The 24,019-nt window shown below is 38.5% G+C and overlaps 1 protein-coding gene across 3 annotated transcripts in view; it reads left to right on the top strand.

The window, feature by feature from the left end:
- The window catches only part of TAFA1 (TAFA chemokine like family member 1), a 707,837-nt gene that overhangs the window by 54,185 nt on the left and 629,633 nt on the right, over window positions 1-24,019 (top strand). The gene's annotated exons all lie outside the window — the stretch shown is intronic.

Raw genomic sequence — 24,019 nt, 5'->3', positions numbered from 1 at the left:
AATTGAGAGTGGGGAATAGGTAACAGAGGGAATGGCTTGGGGGAAAAAAGATAGCAAAAACATTTTCTGTTTCTTTAAAACTTCCCTCAGTGCTTTGAGGAACTGAGACTTGCATTCCTGCCTTGGCCAAACCTCTGGAGGGGTGGTTGGATGTGTTTTGTTCTTCGTACAGCAGGAGACCTTCAGCTGAACTGTCCTCCAGGGTGTGTGTGCACATGCATGTGGGCGCTTGCGTAGGCTGGGCTGGCAGAGGTCCGGGTCTGGGTAGGCCTCCCAGGGAGGTGGAAGCCATGGCTTGGCTTTGTCTTCAGCAAAGTTGGCATGTTAAAATCGTTAACTGTAGTTGAAGGATAGTCGTCTAGAAGTGAGGACCTTCCCTTTAAAAGTTCTGTATTTCTGCTTACGTTTAAGGGAATGGCTTTTTGACAGTAGTCTCCATCCTACTCATTTGTTGGCAAACAAATAAACCCCTATTTCCTTTCTCCCCAAACCACTTGTTCTGTCCTCATTCTTGTAATGGGGCCTCAAGGGGAAGTACTGAGCTTTTGGTCACACCATCACAAATATCTGTATTTTGACTTATACAACCTGCACTGCACATGATTCTGCCTCAGTATCTTCCTTTTCCAGGAGTCTGTAAACTCCAGGTAGGCAGGGGCTGTGTTTCTCTTGTCTCCAGTCCTGTATCCAGGCCCTGCCATCTGTCTGTTTATATATAAACATTGGTTGATTGGTGGCTATTATTTTGTTTGTCCTAATTGCATGGTTTCTTATTCTCTGAATACAGCATAATTTATTTGCATGATCTGCTCTTGTTGGAATTTTAGAATTAAAAAACATTTTTCACAGGAGTATCCATGAGTAAATTCACCCAGGGCAACATTAGGAATTATATAGACTTTAAATTATTTTAGTAATTATTCATTATAGAATAATACATGAATATTTTACCATGTGTTAATAAAAGTGGAAACCTCACAGATAAAGGAAAAATGCTCTTTACCAAGTACTTTTCCATGCAGGGAGAATCATAATTACCTATTTGATTTGATCTTTGAGGGGTATTTTTAGATTTTTATGTAATATTTATGCACTAAGGAAAGTATATGCTATTGCGTGTATATGTTTTATACAATTGACATAATGTGGTACTTATTCTGAAAATTTCTCCCAACTCAATGATTGTGTAGCACTTTGTCTTACAGGTATATTATGAAGAACAAGTCTTTTTTTTTTCTTACTATTTTAAACAATGCTTCAATGAACAGTGGAATTATCCCAGAGCAGACCTTGAAACAGGGATTTGAGTGCAGATAGTTACACAGAGGTGATTTTGATCTCAAGGGATTTAAGTGGGGAATGAGACAGGGAAAGGAAGGCAGCCAACATGTGGTGTGTTCCTTCCAACAGCAGGTTACTGATGCAGACAGTTGGGACTCTGTCCCACTGGGGCCTTCTGCAGGACTATGTAGAACACGAAGAAGTGCCATTTGAAGGATGAATAAACCAGAGTATTAACCCACCACCTCCAGCTTGTCATTGGCTCTGGACTGCTCCCAGAGGCATTAACCCCTCACACTTCTCACCTGCCCTGTGAGTGGGCCAAGCATGTCCCATTCATGCTCATAGAAAGCCCTCACACAGTCATACTTGCTCCCAACAGGAAGCTGCTGCTGCACCTGTGCAGGTGTGATGACTTCTAATAGGATATGGACAGACACCAAGAGAATCTGCTGCAGCATTCTGTGTGTTTGTGGTCATATTTTGATAAGTATTTGTTGGGTAATATCCAAATTATTCTTTTAACATATGTAACTGGACCGTATCTTGGCTAAGTGTGTTTCTTGTGAAAAAACACCTTATTACAACATAGTCTTATCTGCTCCCTTGTTCTGCCCCACTCAGAACTTCTCTTCTCCTTGGTGTCCCTCCTGCTGATCACCTCAGCTAATCACCTTAATTGTTATGACCTAGTCCTGGGTTCTCCTGATAGACAACCCAAGTCTGTCTTGCTGTAACTTCCTCCTAGGGGAGCGTCACTGCTCCTACAGGTGGGTTTCAACTAAGCGGAGTCACGGAATGCAGTCAGATTTAATGACTCTGAAATTGCAATGCAAAATGTTTGTCCAAGAAAGTGTCTCCATTAATACTGACTAAACAGGATGTAATTTTTACTTGTGCTCTGACAATGAACTAATGATGTACCTCTAGCCACCAGAGCTTTATTTTTACAAGGATGTTATGGTTTTCTCTAGTCCAATGGCTCACAAATGGTGGTCATCATACCAGCAGTATCACTGTCACCCAGACCCTAATAGAGGTGCACATTCTTGGTCCCTCCCTCCTTTCCTCCCCTGACCCATCAAGTCAGAGTCTCTGGCAGTGAGACACAGCAATCTGTTTTTAAAAAGTTCTCCAGATTTTTCATGAGCACTAATGTTTGAGAATCATTGTTTTCTAGGTATTTACAATTTATATTTATCCAAGTATTTTTGTTCAAGCTTTATAAAATAATTTTTTGAGCAAAGAAACAAATTCCTTCCCATTCTCAATTTTTTTTCTTTGCTAATGCATGCATCACCAGTGAAGATTCCAGTGTCTGCAGTTCCTGAACATCATGGACTATGCAACTCTGGGATAATGCAACATTATTTTGAAAATCACATTAAGATAGTGCCTCTCTTCTGCCAATACATCAGCAATTATTGCAAGTATACACATAAATTATCTTATGAAATTATTTTTATAGAATGGCTTGATAATATTTACAAGTAATTTGGCTAGTAAGTATAAAGTTACATGCCTCACTATGAGGAAATTTATAATCCAAAAAAAAATTCTCTTTAAAAAAATTGCTCTTTCTTCACCCTTTGTGATTGTTCACATTCTCAAAAGACTTTACATTGTTGAGATTCTTTTACATACAACATATCCTTCTGACATGTAAAAGGGTCTGATTAAAAAATGAACCAACTGACTTGGTTTACCAAAATTTAGTTTTTGTGCTCTCTAAGAGTTTGTGCACGGATTAAAATGAGAGAGCATACATATAGCATATGCCTTGAAGTTGTATGGAAGTGTTCTTACTGAGAACATCTGGCACTCAGGTTATTTCATGCATCTTTACTGCCTCCCAGTAAAGGATGCAATTGTTTTTCTCATGTTTTCCTGATAGCAATCACTCAAAAGTAGAGAAGTTCAGAAAATGAGTCTGCGTTGAAAAGATTTGGAGCCAATGCTTTGCTCATTCTACTGTTCATTCATTTAGAAACATTTATTGTCTACTATATTAAGCATTGTACTGGGTGCTGGGGATGTGTGGACAGATGGGACAGTGGAACTTTTGGTCTAAAATGGGCAAAATCATGTTCTCTAGTTCATCTCCCAGTATAAACTGATGTTTTCCCAACTCCTTGTAAAAGTGGAAGGAACCTTTTCATTCAAATGTGCCTTATCTAGAAGGTCAACATGTAACAGATGAAATCTGAGTTATTCTGGTGAAAGAAAGGGCCAGAGGACCCAAGAAGATCTGGCTTGTCCCTGGTGTTTCTGTATGCCCTAGCTCTTGGTCATTAACATAGCATGGTTTGAAATCCATTGACCTAGACTGGAGATTGCAAATGTATCTTATAAAGTGCTCTTGCTGGAAATCATCAGTGTTGTCCTCATATTGTTCAAAGATTTTAAATTATTGCCAATATTTTAAAATTTTATTAAAATCCAAATTTTTGACTTTTCTAGAATAGTTGGTGGATCTGGCCATGACGAGCCTTTGTTTTCCTATGACTGGCCTCAATACCATACATGCTTCTCCACACCAAGTTTTTATAACTTCTCTTTCCTATCCTAATTTAGTTCACCTGCCTTGAGCCTATAAGGGTGTTGTATGGATAGTCTTAACTTCATATTTTGCAAACTCAGTAACATACAATATCTCCAACTCTTTAATTCTTTACATTTGTCTAGTGATTACATTCCTGTGAATTGTAAATAGCAGATACTGTTTTTAATTGACCAGAATTTTGAACTGTTCAGATTGACCAGAACATTGAACTTTTCATATTCATATGTAAATGACGTACCTTGTATAGCTGTGCATAGCCTATGTATGTATACACTGTCATGCTCATAACACATCTCTTACAATGGTACTATTTTTGTTGCTATTGTGGTTGCTAATGGATATATTGTGTAGGGGTGGAGTCTGAGCTTTTTGTGTAACCCTCACCTGGTTAGTGCACATAGTACCCATTAAGTAATTTTTCATCCAACTCCCTTCTTCCTCCCTCCTATTCCACTTTCTATGTAGAGCGGCTCTATTTTTGCTATCTTATAGTTGAGAGGTGCACAGAGGCTGGAGACTGGTTTAATTCCCCAGACTCTCAAGTATATATTAATTTTCATTTTAATCAACATTTATACTTTGCTCTTATGAGTTCATATTAACAGGGGTAGGGTATAGTGCGTTATGTAAAAATGTAGCAGATTCTGTCTTTTGCTTTGCCCTTCCCAGTGTGCCTCTGGTACTATTTACTTAAAGTGACTGGAGGAAGAAAAGGAACAGTTAAAATTGTTGTCATAACCTTTTCTCCTTTTTGTTCTTTTAAATACACGTAGGTCCCCTAGTCAGTTTGAGTTCTTCTGTTTGGGGTAGGAGAATTATTGTTTTTAAAAATTAACTGAAAGATTAACTTACTTAAAAAATTCCTTCAAAAGTGAAGAATTAATTAAATAGAATAAGCAAAAACATTCAGTTTCAAAGAAATTATATACAAATTTTTATTTTGGGTAAATGTATATGTATTTGAATGTATGTTTTCAAGAAAGATGATTAAAAGATTAGCTAGACCAAAACACATACGTGTTTGGTATATCTTTGAAACTAAGTTAATTTCCTTTAATATGTATCAGAATTCTTCAAAGTAGGCTGATTTTGCTTTTGCTACTGAAAAAAAGAGCTGAAGCCACAACATGAAAAATAAAAAAAGTGAGTTCATTATTCATAGAATTTTCTATGAGTTCTTTTTCTCTGGCATCTAACAGTGAAGTTGGACTTTTGCCTTCTTTTTTCTTCTGAATTCTAAAAGAGGCTAAGGCTGCTCACAGGATTTAAGCATTTTTTTCTCTCTTAGATTTATTTCTTCCTAGGTCATTTCAGAGGCTGTTGGATGGTGCCTGCCAGAGTCGAAACCTGCCTACATTATTGCTGATGGCATTTATTTTGAAGTAGGCTAGTCCTAAGGGATATATGTGGAATTCTACCAGAAAAATTCATTCCTGTTTTCTGAGCTAGAAACCCCTTCCCATTATCCCAGCCAGCCTTTTCCACTATGAAATAAAGCCTAGAAAATTCATAGTCCTCAATTTTAGGATTCAACTCTTTGAAGACCCAGTTTGGTACCATGTTTAGCAAACATATCCTGTCCTTAGATTTGGATAGAATCTTTTTTATCACTTTGTTCATTTGTTTGTTCATTCACTAAACTTCTTTCCTACTTTAAAATCTCAAAAGAATTATGTACTTCTCCCTTGTAACACTTACCCCATTATATTTCTACCTTTAGTTTTGATTCTTTAATTAATATGTTGCTCTTTGCACCTTAAAGTTGATGGTAGAGAATTTTGTTCTTCTTTGGCTCATTCAGTGAAGCCCCAGTGTCTGCCAAAGTGCTTATTAAATATGTGTCGCATGAAAACATGGTGCACAGCTTCTATGTTAATCCATTTTATGGCTTCCATTTTGGTCAGAGAAAAATCTGAACTTTCTGCAATGACCAACAAGTCCCTGGATAATCCAGCCCGTGGTCACCTCCTCAATATCATCTCCTGCTTCTTCCCATTTTGGACACTTCATTCCATCCTCCACCTGAGTTCTTTCATGGTTTAAAAAAAACATATACAGAGGGTGCCAAAAAATGTATACGTGTAGTAAGAGTGGGGACTGAAGATCCCATTAATGGCAGGGGAGGGAATTTTCCCCCAGAAAAAGGGAAAATTTAAAAGTAAGCTGAAGGATTCCAAACAAAGAAAAATCAGTTAGTTTATCTTTAAGCTAGCCATTGCTTCTTATCTTACTTAGTTTCTGTTCTGTTTTGAAACTCTGACCTATTGGGGATACAGCTTACACCAATACCCTACTGAGTCTGTAAACACTCTGAGGAAGAAAATGGTTATAAAAGAGATTATGATAAGACCTAGAATAGATACATCTAGGTCATTTCCTGCCCATTAAACAGACAAAACAGATACCCATTGTGGAGATTTACATTTGGCTGGGGCCCAGACCAAAAGAATAGCTAGAGCCCTGAGATATGGGCAGGAAAGTTTAACAATCCTTATCACAGAGGAAAATCCTCTGTGGTAGTGATGAGAGGAAAAAGCCTCTCTACCACCAATTCCTCAGAGGAGATTAACACCAGTGGAGTTTTATTCCACAGTGAACTAGTGAAGCTTAACACCTCCCTAGGAATCTCTGTGTGTGACTTCAGACAGGAGACTTCTCCCACACAAGGCACAAGTTTCAGATACTACAAAACTACTCAAATCCTTAAAATTAATAACAACAATAGGAGCTGATATGCTTGCTCAGAGAAACTGTTGGTGTCTTTGTTCCCTCCCTCAGCTTACTACCTGGGCAGATAGATTTCAATAAAAGTCCTGTGGAACAAAGACTCAGGGCCACTTTCTGGAGCCCATGAACAGGTGGTGGTCCCCTGAGCTCCCACCTTTGAAAATTCTATTCTGTGCCTCGTGCCTCTTTCTTTCTTTTTTTTTTTTTTTCTGTTGTTGTGTTATCTCATCTTATTTTACTTAGAATAGCATGGGCATACAAATGTTTTGGTTATGTGAATTTTTTGAGCCAATTTTTTTTTATTATTAATATTAAATCATAGCTGTGTACATTAATGCAATCATGGGGCACCATACATTGGTTTAATAAACAGTTTAACACATTTTCATCACACTGGTTAATATAGCCTTCCTGGCATTTTCTTAGTTATTGTGTTAAGACAATTATATTCTACATTTACTAAGTTTCACATGTACCCTTATAAGATGCACTGCAGGTGTAATCCCACATATCATCCTCCCTCCGCCCATCCTTCTTTCTCTCTCCCCTCCTTCTCCCCTTTCCCCATATTCTTAGGTTATAACTGGGTTATAGCTTTCATATGAAAGCCAAAAATTAGTTTCATAGTAGGGCTGAGTACATTGGATACTTTTTCTTCCATTCTTGAGATACTTTACCAAGAAGAATATGTTACAGCTCCATTCATGTAAACATGAAAGAGGTAAAGTCTCCATCTTTCTTTAAGGCTGCATAATATTCCATGGTGTACATATACCACAGTTTATTAATCCATCATGGATCGATGGGCACTTGGACTTTTTCCATGACTTAGCAATTGTGAATTGGGCTGCAATAAACATTCTGATACAAATATCTTTGTTGTAATGTGACTTTTGGTCTTCTGGGTATATACCTAGTAGAAGAATTATAGGATTGAATGGCAGATCTATTTTTAGATCTCTAAGTGTTCTCCAAACATCTTGCCAAAAGGAATGTATTAATTTGCATTCCCACCAGCAGTGTAGAAGTGTTCCCTTTTCTCCACATCCACACCAACATCTCTGGTCTTGGGATTTTGTGATATAGGCTAATCTTACTGGAGTTAGATGGTATCTCAAGGTAGTTTTGATTTGCATTTCTCTGATGATTAAAGATGATGAGCATTTTTTCATATGTCTGTAGGCTGTGCACCTGTCTTCTTCAGAGAAGCTTCTTGTATATCTGGAAAACACCAGGGATTCTACTATAAAACTTTTAGAAGTGATCAAGGAATACAGCAGGGTCTCGGGTTACAAAATCAACATTCATAAATTGGTAGCCTTTATATATACCAACAATAGTCAAGCTGAAAAAACAGTTAAGGATTCTATTCCATTCACAGTAGTGCCAAAGAAGATGAAATATTTGGGAGTTTATCTAACAAAAGATGTGAAAGATCCCTACAAAGAGAACTATGGGGGGCAGAGACAAGATGGCGGACTGAAGACAGCTTTCCACAGAGGCTCCCATCCAGAAGGAGAGTTAAGGGACAAAAATTTAGCAAGTAACCTGGTGGATTTGAGCTGCACCAAAAGAGAAGGTTGAAGAACGCACATCAACCCCGCTGAGGTGAGCTGCGACCACAAGGATGCAAACAAAAGCAAAACGGTTCACTCCTGGATATTCTGAAGCCACACCCCCGTCTCCCTAGGCAACCAAAGGAGGCCACCCTTGAGTAAAGGATTTGCCTGAGGTGACTCACAAACCCGGGAAGTTCTCAGGGCAGGGCCAACTCAGAGAGGTAATTGAATACAAACCTCCAGCAGCAAAGACAGGACATTGGAACTCAGAACAGCTTCTCTTCTGCAGGCGAATTTATCAGGAACAGAGACAGAATCCCACAAAGTTGTTCTGTTCTGTTCTGTTCTGTTCTGTCAGTTACATCAATGGGGCGGGGCTGGGACATCCCCCAACCTTCATCAAGCGCCCGAGGATGTCAGACCTCACCTCCTCCTGCTAGATAGTGGCAGAGTGCAGAGGCCTGGCAGATTTCCTTGTGATTCAGGCAGGTGCAAACCCCTGGAGTATCTGTTCACTACAGGAAACTGGGTCAGACATCTGCAGGGATGTCAGTGACTGGGTCTGAGAGAAGGGCAAGGTGGGGAAGGAGGCATCAACCTTCCCAGACTGATCTATTTTCTGGGTGGCTCCTCCTGACTCCACGCAGCACTGGAACAAGCCATATTAGAGTACTCACCAGACCCCTATCATCCAGTTCCCAGAGACCTCTTGAACTCTCCAACCCGAGACAGGTGCCGACTGAGACAACTGATTTGGACCTTTTAACTGAACCAATAGACTGAGGACTTTTCGGTTGGTGCCCTGGGTGTGCGGTTGTAGGAAGGTTTGACTTTCCTTTTCCAATAGTTGCCAGTGGTGGGTGGGGTGACTTAATTGCTGGTATTTCTCCACAGCTGAGACTTCAACCCAGAGTAAATGTTTCACTAGGGTTGAACAGAAACCAGCTGAAAACAAGACAGAACCACTTAGCCCCACCACACCAGACAGGGCCCCAGTTTCTCAAGCCACAACAGTCTACGGGCCCTTGACAAAGCCCCAGAGAAAAAAATCAAAGGAAGTAAAACAACCATGGAGCAAATCAGAGGAAAAACTCTGGTAACATGAATAACCAGAATAGAGCAACCCCCCAAAGGAAAGATATGGCAGATGTAATTGAAGATCAATTCATAAACAACTAGCTGAGATGTCAGAAATCAAATTCAGAATTTGGATTGCAGACAAGATTAATAAAATGGAATTAGGAATTCGAGGAAAAATTCAAAAGTTGTCTCAAGAATTTAACGAAATTAAAGACAAAACCACCAAAGACTTAGACACACTGAAGCAAGAATTTGCAGCCCTCAAAGATATGAAAAATGCAGTAGAATCCCTCAGCAACAGAATGAGCAAGTAGAAGAAAGGATTTTTGACATTGAAGATCAAGCCTTTGAATGCTCTCAAACTCTCAAAGAGGAAGAGAAATGGAGAGCAAAAATGGACCATTCTCTCAGAGAGCGAATCATTGGAATTCCTGAAACAGATGAAGTGGCCTCGCTGGGCACAGAGGCCATTCTGAATGAAATTATGAAAGAGAATTTTCCAGACATGCCTAGAGATTCTGAAATTCAGATAGCAGACAGTTTCAGAACCCCAGCATGACTCAACCCCAATAGGACATCCCCAGGCATATCATAATTAACTTCACTAAAGTTAATATGAAGGAGAAAATTCTCAAAGCTGCCAGGAGAAAGAAAACAATTACCTACAAAGGGAAGAATATTAGAATGACTGCAGATTTCTCTGCTGAAACTTTTGAAGCCAGAAGAGGGTGGTCATCGACTTTTAGTCTCCTAAAGCAAAATAACTTTCAACCCTGGATCTTGTATCCAGCTAAACTGAGTTTCATTTATGATGGAGAAATTAAATACTTTAATGACATTCATATGTTGAAGAAATTTGCCTTAACCAAACCAGCTCCTCAGGATATTCTCAGACCTATCCTCCATAATGACCAACCCAATCCTCTACCACAAAAATAAACTGACTCAGAAACTTTGGATCAAACTCCAACTTCCACACTGCCAAAAGGATTAAAAATGTCCACTGGACTTTTGAAAAACTCGACACCCAAAATTTCCTCAGACTTATCAATATTCTCCATTAATGTGAATGGCTTAAACTGTCCTCTAAAGAGGCATAGGTTAGCTGACTGGATACAAAAACTCAGAACAGATATTTGTTTCATACAAGAGTCACATCTTAACTTAAAGGACAAATACAGACTCAGGGTGAAAGGATGGTCATCCATATTTCAGGCAAATGGTAATCAGAAAAAAGCAGGTGTTGCAATTTTATTTGCAGATACAATAGGCTTTAAACCAACAAAAGTAAGGAAGGACAAGAATGATCACTTCATATCAGTTAAGGGTAATACTCAATATGATGAGATTTCAATTATTAATATCTATGCACCCAACCAGAATGCACCTCAATTTATAAGAGAAACTCTAACAGACATGAGAAACTTGATTTCCTCCAGTTCCATAATAGTCAGAGATTTCAACACTCCTTTGGCAGTGTTGGATCGATCCTCCAACAAGAAGCTGAGCAAAGAAATCTTAGATTTAAACCTAACAATCCAGCATTTGGATTTAGCAGACATCTACAGAACATTTCATCCCAACAAAACTGAAAATGGAACTTTCTCCAAAATCGATCACATCTTAGGTCACAAGTCTAACCTCAGTATATTTAAAGGAATAGAAATTATTCCATGCATCTTCTCAGACCACCATGGAATAAAACTTGAGCTGAGTAACATATGGGAATCTGCATACCCATAACAAAAACATGGAAGTTAAATTACCTTATGCTGAATGATAGCTGGGTCAGAGATGAGATTAAGAAAGAAATTGCCCAATTTTTTGGAACAAAACGACAATGAAGACACGAACTATCAGAACCTCTGGGACACCACAAGGGCAGTTCTAAGAGGGAAATTTATAGCACTGCAAGCCTTCCTCAAAAGAACGGAAAGAGAGGAAGTTAACAACTTAATGGGACATCTCATGCAACTGGAAAAGGAAGAGCATTCCAACCCCAAATCAGTAGAAGAAAAGAAATAACCAAAATTAGAGCAGAATTAAATGAAATTGAAAAGAAAGAAAATACAACAGATCAATAAATCAAAAAGCTGTTTTTTTTGAAAAGGTTAATAAAATAGATAAACCTCTGGCCAACCTAATCAGGAAAAAAAGAGTAAAATCTCTAATCTCATCAATCAGAAACAACAAAGACAAAATAACAACAGACTCCTCAGAAACTCAAAAAAGCCTTAATGAACATTACAAGAAACTTTATTCTCAGAAATATGAAAATCTGAAGACAATTGACCGATACTTGGAAGCACATCACCTTCCAAGACTTATCCAGAATCAAGTGGAAATGTTGAACAGGCCCATATCAAGTTCAGAAATAGCAACAAATTACAAAACCTCCCTAAAAAGAAAAGCCCGGGACCAGATGGTTTCACGTCAGAATTCTACCAAACCTTTAAAGAGGAATTACTACCTGTATTACTCAACCTGTTCCAAAAAGTAGAAAAAGAATGAAGACTACCCAACACATTCTATGAAGCAAACATCACCCTGATCCCCAAACCAGGAAAAAACCCAACAAGAAAAGAAAATTATAGACCAATATCATTAATGAATATAGATGCAAAAATATTCAACAAGATCCTAACAAACAGAATCCAGCAACACATCAAACAAATTATACACTATGACCAAGTTGGTTTTATCCCAGGGTCTCAAGGCTGGTTCAATATCTGTAAATCTATAAATGTAATTCAGCACATAAACAAATTAAAAAACAAAGACCATATGATTCTCTCAATCGATGCAGAAAAAGCTTTTGATAATATCCAGCATCCCTTCATGATCAGAACACTCAAGAAAATTGGTCTAGAAGGGACTTTTCTTAAACTGATAGAGGCTATCTACAGCAAACCCACAGCCAATATCATATTGAATGGAGTTAAATTGGAATCATTTCCACTCAGATCAGGAAGTAGACAAGGCTGCCCATGGTCTCCATTGCTTTTTAACATTGTAATGGAAGTTTTAGCCACCGCAATTAGGGAAGAAAAGGCGATCAAGGGTATCCATATAGGGTCAGAAGAGATCAAACTCTCGCTCTTTGCAGATGATATGATAGTATATCTGGAAAACACTAGGGACTCTACTACAAAACTCTTAGAAGTGATCGAGGAATACAGCAGTGTCTCAGGTTACAAAATCAACATTTATAAATCGGCAGCCTTTATATATACCAACAATAGTCAAGCTGAGAAAACAGTTAAGGACTCTATCCCATTCACAGTAGTGCCAAAGAAGATGAAATATTCGGGAATTTATCTAACAAAGGACGTGAAAGATCTCTATAAAGAGAACTATGAAACTCTAAGAAAAGAAATAGCTGAAAATGTTAACAAATGGAAAAAACATAACATGCTCATGGCTGGGAAGAATCAACATTGTTAAAATGTCCATACTACCCAAAGCAATATATAATTTCAATGCAATGCCTATTAAAACTCCACTGTCATATTTTAAAGATCTTGAAAAAACAATGCTTTGTTTTATATGGAATCAGAAAAAAACCTCAAATAGCCAAGACATTACTCAGAAATAAAAACAAAGCAGGAGGAATTATGCTACCAGACCTCAGACTATACTACAAATCGATAGTGATCAAAGCAGCATGGTATTGGCACAAAAACAGAGAAGTAGATGTCTGGAACAGAATAGAGAACCAAGAGATGAATCCAGCTACTTACTGTTATTTGATCTTTGACAAGCCAATTAAAAACATTCAGTGGGGAAAAGATTCCCTATTTAACAAATGGTGCTGGGTGAACTGGCTGGTAACCTGCAGAAGACTGAAACTGGACTCACGCCTTTCACCATTAACTAAGATAGACTTTGACTAGATTAAAGATTTAAACTTAAGACATGAAAGTATAAAAATACTAGAGGAGAGTGCAGGGAAAACCCTTGAAGAAATCAGTCTGGGCGAGTATTTTATGAGGAGGACCCCCCCAGGCAATTGAAGCAGCTTCAAAAATACACTACTGGGACTTGATCAAACTAAAAAGCTTCTGCACAGACAAAAACACAGTAATTAAAGCAAGCAAACAGCCCTCAGAATGGGAGAAGATATTTGCAGGTTATGTCTCCAACAAAGGTTTAATAACCAGAATCCAGAGAGAACTCAAATGCATTAGCAAGAAAAGAACAAGGGATCCCATCACAGGCTGGGCAAGGGATTTGAAGAGAAACTTCTCTGAAGAAGACAGGCGCACAGCCGTCAAACATATGAAAAAATGCTCATCATCTTTAATCATCAGAGAAATGCAAATCAAAACTAATTTGAGAAATCTTACTCCAGTGAGACTAGCGTATATCACAAAATCCCAAGACCAGAGATGTTGGCATGGATGTGGAGAAAAGGGAATACTTTTGCACTGCTGGTGGGAATGCAAATTAATACATTCCTTTTGGAAAGAGATATGGAGAACACTTAGAGATCTAAAAATAGATCTGCCATTCAATCCTGTAATACCTCTACTGGGCATATACCCAGAAGACCAAAAATCACATCATAACAAAGATATTTGTACCAGAATGTTCATTGCAGCCGATTCATAATTGCTAAGTCATGGAAAAAGCCCAAGTGCCCATCGATACACGAATGGATTAATAAATTGTGATATATGTACACCATGGAATATTATGCAGCCTTAAAGAAAGATGGAGACTTTACCTCTTTCATGTTTACATGGATGGAGCTGGAACATATTCTTCTTTAGCAAAGTATCTGAAGAATGGAAGAAAAAGTACCCAATGTACTCAGCCTTATCATGAAACTAATTTAGGGTTTCCACATGAAAGCTATAACCCAGTTCCAACCTAAGAATAGGGGGAAGGGAGAAAGGGAGGGTAGGGAGGGGGAAAGCGGGTAGAGGGAGGGGGATTGGTGGGATTACAACTGCGGTGCATCTTACAAGGGTATATGTGAAATTTGGTAAATGTGGAATGTAAGTGTCTTGGCACAGTAACTGAGAGAATGCCAAGAAGGCTATGTTAACCAATGTGATGAAAGTGTGTCAGTCGGTCTGTGAAGCTAGTGTATGATGCCCCATGATCTTATCAACGTACACAGCTAAGGTTTAATAAATAAAATAAAATAAAATAAAATATCCATCTGAATTACTGCCCCCCCCCCAAAAAAAATAAAGAGAGCTATGAAACTCTAAGAAAAGAAATAGCTGAAAATGTTAACAAATGGAAAAACATACCATGCTCATGGCTGGGAAGAATCAACATTGTTAAAATGTCCATACTACCCAAAGCAATATACAGTTTTAATGCAACCCCTATTACAGCCCCAATGTCTCTTTCTTCATCATCGTTCCTAACTTTATATTTCTTCAGCCAGTTGCACCAGTTCCACAGGTCTTAGCAGACCCTGCCCCCAGGGCCGGACCCCAACACATACATATTTTAAGAAAGGAAAAAAACTGTATGTAAATCTTCAAACTCAAGTCATGTTTAACTTCTGCAATTGCAAGAAGTGCTCAAACGTGTCTTGTATTCATCGTTTGTTATTGGTACATATTGAGTATTACAATTTTAATACTGTTCTTCCTTAAAATGTGTCTACATATTTTTGACACCTTCTATACATTCTCTTCAGGAAATTTCATGGTTTCACGTTGATGTATTGATGTTGACAAATAGGAGATAAAAGAGGAGACAGAAAGAGTATGGAATTTTAAAGTTGGACCAGCGCTCAAATAGTAGACCAGTTAACTTATCAGGTGTTAGACTTCTGGCAAGTTTGAAAAATTTTCTGGGTATAATCTCCTAGTCTTTAACATGAGAATAATAATACTTTTGTTTCCAAAATTTCTGAGGATTAGATGTAAAGTGGCAAATGCCTGGCACTTTGAAGTTACTTGACAGCAGTTATCAATGACTGTGTTCATCATAATTGTATTTGTTTTGGAAAAAGCCTAGGATGGTAAAGACCCATCCCCCCCACCCCCCCAGACACACACACTGAGATGTCACTAAGAGGCCAAAGAATGTGTCAGAAAAATCCAGCTTGACAAGACAGATGAATTTATTAGAGGTTACTGACACAGGGCACTCACTCTTGGGTAGCACAGGAATTCTCTGGAGAGTAAAATCCACACTGCCTGCCAGTTGTGACGCCTTAAATTTTTCCATAGGAAATGATGTGGGTCTTTCTCGACATCCTCGTCTGTGTACAGGCCAGACATGGTAAACACACACGGCACAATTATCATGTGTTGTCATATAACCCAGGACAATACTGTGATTCTCCCTTAGGCGAGGATTTTAGTATTACAATCAGTTAAAGGGTACTACAAGACACCAAAAGTGATCACAGGCAGTCTAAATTGGCTTAGAAGGCAGAGTTTATGGTGCCTTAAAGGCCTTGTGGTTTTTCCTATATTAATCTTAAGCCATTGCTTTCTATTAACCCTTAGGTGTCAGATTCCCTAGAAGGGGGTATTAATATTTTTCCTCAGTATCAGTCAGTAGTTACTACTGATTGATACTGATTTAAACATAGCCAAACAATCTCAGGGCATAAAAAATTAGCATGTTTTTCCCTGTAGGCCTCAGTCAATAGAGTTGGGGCACCTTAACTGACCTTATATAACTGGGACTCTGCTGTCTCGGCTGGGGGTTCTGCTCTGACTTCTGGAATCAGTCAACTCAGAGTTGCTCCTTGTGACTCATTCTCCGGCCCAGGTGGAAGAACACCAGCTACCTGAAGGAAGTTCTTTTCACGACAAGAGCAGAGGAACAAGAGGGCAAAAAATGACACAAGAGACCCCCGAAGACCAAGGCTTGGAACTGGCACCATGTCCCCTATGCCCACAGTCCTATGGACAAATAAAGTCATATATATATGAGCCAAGTTTTAAGAAGTGGAGTATTATACACTGCTTTTGTTAGATTAGTTACAAAGTCATCTGGCAAAAAAATAGGAATATAGGAAGGGATAATGAACTAAATAATAATTTCATCAACCACAGAGACTACTATAGAAAATAATATACATTGTCAGGAAAACTGGGTTCTTCTCCTACCTGGGTTTAGCACAAATTGTGTGGCCTTGGGAAAATCCTTCTCCCTTTCTAGTCCTTATTTTTCAACATCTATAAAGTGGTGAAGTTCTGCTACCAGTCATAGGGCCACGGTTTGGTTTTGGGACTTGAGTCCTAGTGGGGATTAATGAGCAATAGTTACCTTGGGTTCCTTAAGGAGAACCTGGCGCTGTGGCTAGGTGGATTATGTCTACCCTGGGCACTGGGGAAAGCAGTGTTGGCACAATGCTGTCTATTATTCTGTTCCTAGATGATCTCTTAAGTCCTTTTTGGCCTTTTAAGATTTAATATTAAGGGAAAAAAAGTATAAAAAAAAACAAAGATGGTATGTAAATGAATGGAAACGGCTATATTCCAGTGAAACTTTATTCACTAAAACAGGCTAGATTTCATTCACTGCCCATTGTTTGGCCCATGAGTATCCTTTGAGCCCAAGTATCCTTTTCCACAGTTGTGTAATGTGAGATAAAAACAGTGTTTACTTCTCAGGAGACAGTAGAGCACAGACATTGAAAGTACAGGTGGTGTCTGCATTCCTGGTGTTGAATCTCAGCTTGAAGACTTTCTACTTTGGTAACTTTATACAAAACATTTATTCTGGCTAACCATCAGTTTTCTCATCTGCAAATGGAGACTATAGGAACTTCATCTGCCTTATATGATTGTGATGAAGCATTGGAAGGGCTAACCCATGTGCTAGGCTTAGCATAGTGCCTGCCATATAAGAATAAATGTTTCTATTACATTCATTTTAATTTCTGGTACTGCCATGCTTTTTTTTATTGGCAGAATATACTGGAATTCCACTGGGGGGGGTAAACAGGATAAGTCTTGAGATTTTTACTAAGATTTAGATCTGGCACAGAAACTTACTAGTTGAATTTGAATAACCTATTAGAACTGTATGAGTTTGGGATGGCAGTTCTTAGGCAGGGGTGATTTGGCAATGTCTATACATTCTTTTTGTTGTCCTATCTAGGGGATATGGGGTTACTGACATCTCATGGGTGAAGGCCAAGTATGCTGCTACAATGTACAGGACAGTTCACCAAATGGCACTGGTGTTGAGGTTGAGAAACTCTGGTTTAGATTATATATCCGTCTTCTGAACTTTTACCCTCTAACATTTGGCACAGTCTCAATATCTCACATGATTTGTAAACTATTATCACAAAATCTCTAGCTCACAGCCTTTGAAAAGATGTGTGGAAATATTTTCGTCATGAGAAATAGATTTATGTGTGGAATCCTATCTTTTTTGAATGACACTATCATTAAAAAAATTTATGTCAGGTGCCTAGTTGACAAAAATCACATAATTAATTTTCTTCTAAAATAATTTTACATGTTGAAGAATCTTTTTAACAATACAAATGATATTTTTTGCATTCCGTATCCTTCTATCAGTCTAGGACAATCTGAGATGACAGAAGACAGCCTCCCAAATCCCTCAACCTTATTGTGATTTAAGGAAGTATTTTCTCCATAAATTACTGAGGTGTCTGTCAATGAAGAGTGTGCAAGGCTATTATTTATACCTGTTTAACTCTCAATATTATGACAGCATGACTTTTGAAATGGAATATCCCCATTCAAATGTTTTCTGTACTGAATTTTACCACGAGCATGATTGTTAATAGCTCTTTGCTGTCAAGAAATCTCTCCATGACCTCCTCTCTTTCTCTTATTTCCTAAGTATTGAGATTTTCTTGACAGATGAATTTTCTAGGGAATTTTTCTCGAAAAATGCCTCTACATGGGCCATCTCTATCAAAATATCTCTTTTCAATGACACCCTTTTTTGTTTTGATATTGAACATTCAACCAAATATCCCCAAATTCCCATTGAGTACTTAGGGTCCTCCATTGTCCTTACAATGTTTTTATATCATCCTATAGCCAACATGGAATTTGGGGCTTATTAAAGAAAATTCTCTGAGATGATACAATTCATGAACAAATACACAGAGCTTTGATTGTGAGCTCTTGCTCAATACACAACCTATATATCCTTACAAGGTATTCCTGAAAGTTACACTCTGGGGTTTCCCCTTGGCTTTACTTCCTGTTTGGCCATCTCTATTCAGTTTATTTTTTTTATTTATGTGTTCATTTATTCATTCGCTCAACAGACACTTATTGACTTTCCACTACGTGCCTGGCATAACACTGAACAAGACAAAATTCCTTATCTGGTTGACTTTGGAATCTTGTATCTAGTGTTAAAGGATAATTTTCAAAAAGGTAAAATCATGACTTACACAAATAGGTGCATAAAATGAACACATGTCGAAGATTTTATTTGACTCATTAATTAATGATGGGAGCAGGAGATTTTATAGTTGGTTTGAATAAGAATTGGATTTATAAAAATTTGTACTTTCTTGCAGACAACATTCATTTTCATTGCCACAGGCTGAAATCACTTGCCTTGCTTTGGACAGGAAACTTCACCAGCACCATCCACAATATAACTTCTTTCTCTTGAAATAAAGTCTGTATATATAACCCATGAAATCAGATTATCCCTGGAGTATACATCAACCACCATCCAGCATTCTACAGTGGTCATCTCTGGTTCATTTCAAAGTCTTCACAGCTTTTGCTAACTCTAGTACAGACAATTTTCAAATATACAGACATTTTAGATCTGAGTGCAATGACAGCCAGACAGCAGTGTGTGTGAAGGAGGGTGGCTGGTGGGAGGTGAACCCACCAACCACTTTCAGATGGGTGAGCTGAGGAGAACACCAATGATAATTGTTTAAAATATCATCTTACAGGGGTATATGTGAAAGTTGGTAAATGTGGAATGTAAATGTCTTAGCACAGTAACTGAGATAATGCCAGGAAGGCTATGTTAACCATTGTGATGAAAATGTGTCAAGTGGTCTATGAAGCTAGTGCATGATGCCCATGATCATATCAATGTACACAGCTATGATTTAATAAAAAAAAATAAAATATCACTCCCCACGATTGCCTATTTAAATTATAACAGATGTGATGAAGACCTTAATCTCCATGTGTAAGAAATTTTGACATTTAATGCATTAAGTATGGTTAACTCTAGAATCCATGGGTACTTTTCTAATGGGGAGAAAAACAAAACCAGATTTACCTACAAGGTCATTCTATAATACCTCTTCGCATTTCTCCTCCCAAAAGTGTGTATTTATTACTTTACTTGTGTATGCAGCCTATGGAATCTTTCTTTCCTTTTCATTTAGTAACATTTTATTTTACAGTAATAATTTGGTGAAGTAGAATCACCCAAATAGCAAATTAAGCTTCTAGTCGATCTCTGAGCAAAGAGAGGATGCTACACTCAAATCATGGAATGTAGGTAACTTTTGAAGTCTCGGAGGGTTAAGGAGAATCTGAGAGTTCAAGAGTCTAGAGTACATTTGCACAGATGTCCCTATCCTGTATCTCAGGGTCCCTCATCTTCTTTATTAATGCTTAGTAAGTTTGCTGGGGCCATTACTTATTCTTTTTGACAGTTTTTTTTTTTTTTTAACATCAGGCCCTAGTTCTGATTTTCAGCCTTATCTTCTTTCAGCCTACAGATGATGAGAGTCTCCTTAAATGTTGTCAGAGAGACTTTCCGCCTTTTCCACTATGCCCTGGGCTGGTGTTTGGTTCACGTAAGCCCATCATTTTCTTCTTTCAGCTCATTGATGGTACTTGGCACAACTATTCAGTTTGACAATATTTCCCATGGCCATGGCCACCACATCTCTCAAGTGCTAGAGAGAATGCACAAGCTAGTGTAACCTCTTCCAGCTTTGCCCATCCCAAATCAATCTCAGGTGCATCCTCACAATTATGATGTCATAGTACACCACTCCACTTGCTACAAGTATTGGTGGTTTGGTTGAACTTTGCTAGTTTTTAGCACCAAAAAACAATTCTAAAGATCTGATTTCTAAAGCTACTTTGAGTTCCAGGTAGGGTTGCTGGTTTACCAAGGACCTTCCCAGGTGTTAGTACTGAAAATCTCACATCCCCCCAAACCCTCAGCTCCAGACAAACTTGGGATGGTTTTCTTAGGACTACCGTGGTTTTAAAATTGAAAGTGCCATGGCCCAGGGCCTCCCTCAAATCTCAGTGAATTAGTTAGTTTGTCACCCCAATTGCAACTGCCTTATTACTGAAGAAATAGAATCTGAGGTATATCCAGGTTTATTTTGAATGTGCAAAAAACTTTAATATGATATAATCAAGATAAGATAACCAGACAAGGAAACTATATTAAGCCAGATAGCACAGCAAGCATCCAGGGTTTAATTCCATGGGAATCACTGGGAAATATGGCAAAAGACATGATTCAGAAATTTGTCAGTAGAGAAGAAAGGTGCTGGGGGATTACATACCAATTCTGGAGAGTCATTGGCTAAAAGCGACTCCTAGAGGACTTTAAATTGTAGGCCCTTCCATCCTGCTCACTATAAACAAGGTGGCTTGATCATAGTTCATAGGAAAAAAAGCATCTTCTGGCCCAAGGATGTGGACAATAGTAGGTGGAATTTCATGAGAGACACTGAAGGGCCTGGAGAAGATGAGTGGGGTGTAACCACTCACCCCATGCAGTGCTCAGATCCACTTGTGATCCATATTAAGGTGACTTCTTTATGGTAAGGGGGTGACCTATGGATCATAACTTATCACTGGAAGGTTTATGAGAAAAACTACAATCCTGGATATCATCTCCCTTTTCTAACATCCTTTTTATGTTTCTTTTACCCATGGCCAGCAATTTTGTTCTCCCAGTGAGGGCAAAACATCCTTTCTAGGATCAGAGTGGATGTGTATCCCCCTCCCTTGAATTGGGAGTCAGGGATAGAAATTTATAGTCATAAATTTGCCACTGTGATAACTCAAAGGCTGTTTCATGGCTCATAGTTAGAGATATTTAAGTTATCTATGTTATGGGACCAAATCCTATCACTTGAAACGGAGCTCCTATATCCCCTCAAAGCCAACTTCCTCTCTTAGGTGTGAGAAGGAAGTGATGTGTATCTTTCTCACCTCCCTGTTGCAGACCACATAAATCATTTCGTTAAATTGATGAGATAACATCAACTTCCATACCTCCTTTAACCCTGGATCTTTGTTTCAGAAAATACCATAGTATGGAATCAATCTACTTCCTTTTTATTTTTATATATTACCAACAATTCTTTAATTGTAATTGTATAACTTGGTCATTGCAGTGTGTGATAGGAAAAACAGTGGTTCTTCCTGAGGATGTCCATATTCTAATCCTCTGTGCGTTATATTATGTGGCAGAGGGACTTTGCAGAAGTGATTAGATTAGGGATTTTGATACAGGGAGATCATCCTGGATTACCTGGGTGGGCTCTGTATAATCACAAGAGTCCTAAGAAGTGAAAGATATAGGTCCAATCAGATTCAGAAAGTCAGAGAAGGAAAAGTAAGGCCAGAAACCATGCCATTGGGGTGATGTGATTGTTGGGTTTGAAGATGGGAAGGGGTCATGAACCAGGCAATGTGGACAGCCTCTAGAAGACAGAAGAGCAAGGAATGCATTCTCTTCTACAACCTCCAGAGGAATGCAGCTCTGCTGACGTCTTGACTTCAGACTTATTTCAGACTTCTCTAGAACAATAAGATAATACATTTGCAATGTTGCTTTAAGCCACTAAGTTTGTTATAGCAGCAATAGGGAACTAATATACAGGTGCAACAGAGACCATCATCTTTGGAGTTACAGGTTGTGATATCTCTATTTCTGGTGGAACTATAGTATAGGTGCTAAGAATCTGGTTACTTGAAATCAAGTTCCATGGCTCTATTGCTTATTTGCTATATGACCTTCAGAAAGTTTTTCAACATCTTGAGCCTTGGTTTCTTCAAGGAATGTTATTATTCCTTATATTATTATGATATAACATACAGATTATTATTGTCCCCATTTTACAGAGGACACAATAATAATATGTATCTTATATTGTTGTCAAGGTCATTGAGCAGGATATATAATCCATATTAAAAGCTCTAAAACATTGCCTATTACTACAACGTAACAATAAAGAGCTATGTTTGTGATGATCTCAGCACATAAGGTCTTCTCACTTGTATTAGTTTCAACTGAAATCAATCTTAGGAGATTACTTTTCCCCTTCATCTCACCCTCACCATTTCCCAGGTAGACACATTGAGTCCTGGAGAAGGTAGTGGGTGTTCACAAGGTCTCTGAGTTATTATTGGGCACATCTGAAACTGGCCTCTCTTTTTCACTCCTGAGTCAATGCTGAAAATATCATGTAATAATATTTTCTTCCTAAATAATAATAATTACTTCCTACATTCCAGGAGTAAAGAAAAAATATTTTAAAATAGTGGGACATGCAAAGCCATACACATTTAGTAGTGTCTCTTGAAATACAACTGGCTGCTGCTTGTTGAACAGAGTTGTATAGTGATACCTGTTTTTAGTCTTTTAGAAAAATTACAGTTTGATGATTTTTAAGTGAATAGGCCTTAGAAAAAGGCTTGTATAATGGTCTACATGGCTGTTCTGTCTTTGGATTCAGTGAACAACTATTTACAGGGATGAGATTTGGTGGCAGAAAAATATCATAAAGTAAGAGAATTCAGGATCAGAAGCCACTCAGTGATTGCTGAAGATGGGACATGTTTGCTATTCTATGTAACATCCCCATATGCTAAGGGAGAAATTATTTATTCTTTCTTTCACTTTCATGGTATAAATGAATATCAAAGTGCCTCCCTTCCCATGTCCTCAAATTTTCTCCAGGAGCTGAGAAATACTGGGGAAATTCATGCCAATGGTCAGAAGATGACCATGTGGGAGGAGGACTATTGCAATAGATGCTATTTATAACTATAGCACTAGCTAAGGCTCATTGAGTGCTTAGAACATGCTAGGCACTGCTTTAATCAGAAATACATTTGTTCCTTATAACAACCCTGGATAGCAGACTCTATTATTTGTCTGAATTTATTATAGATGAGGAAACTGAGTTGGAGAGGCTAAGTTTCTCAAGGTCACAAAATTACTAAGTGGCAGAGGTGGGATTTGAACTCAGGCAGCCTGGCCCCATAGCCTATATTCCTACCACTGGTAACTGACCTCAGAAGGTAGAGCATGAATTTCTGAGAGAGCTTAGAACACAGAACAGGTGAGTTTTGAGTGCATGAAAAGAGAGTGCTACACAGAGAGTTAGCTGCAGGCAAGGCAGCCCCCCACCCTGTGTGGTAAGAAGGGATACTCACTGAATATATGTCTGCACAAGGACAAGAGTGCCTAGGGTAGAAAGAGCCAGTAATGAAGAGTCATTTTCTAGCCCATGGTTTAGCCAGGGGCCAACCCTAACTAAATGAATTAAAGATTCAGAGGAAGTAAGTTCTTTTGTAAAAGTATGCTTGTTTGGTTTACTGGCTTTGCTGGGAATTGTTAATGCAAGTGCCATGGTGGAGTGAGCATAATTGTTTTTATTTAGAAGAGCACCTGAGCTTAAGTTGCTGGGTGCAAATCTATTCCTATGAGGCAGCTGGGAGGTGGGGGTGGGGTCCGCATGCTTGTTCCTGGCCTCTGCTGCTATGTGGGGGCTGGGTGACCCTGCTGTTCAAGTCATATTCATGAAGATAAAGTGAGAGTTGACGCCTGAAAGTTTTAAAGGGGGCTGTTTCTTTGATAAGGCTTGCTGGAGCAA

The sequence above is a fragment of the Nycticebus coucang genome, chromosome 8, assembly GCF_027406575.1.
Source record: "Nycticebus coucang isolate mNycCou1 chromosome 8, mNycCou1.pri, whole genome shotgun sequence".
Taxonomy (NCBI): Eukaryota; Metazoa; Chordata; class Mammalia; order Primates; family Lorisidae; genus Nycticebus; species Nycticebus coucang.
This window is presented reverse-complemented; position numbering and strand designations above follow the sequence as displayed.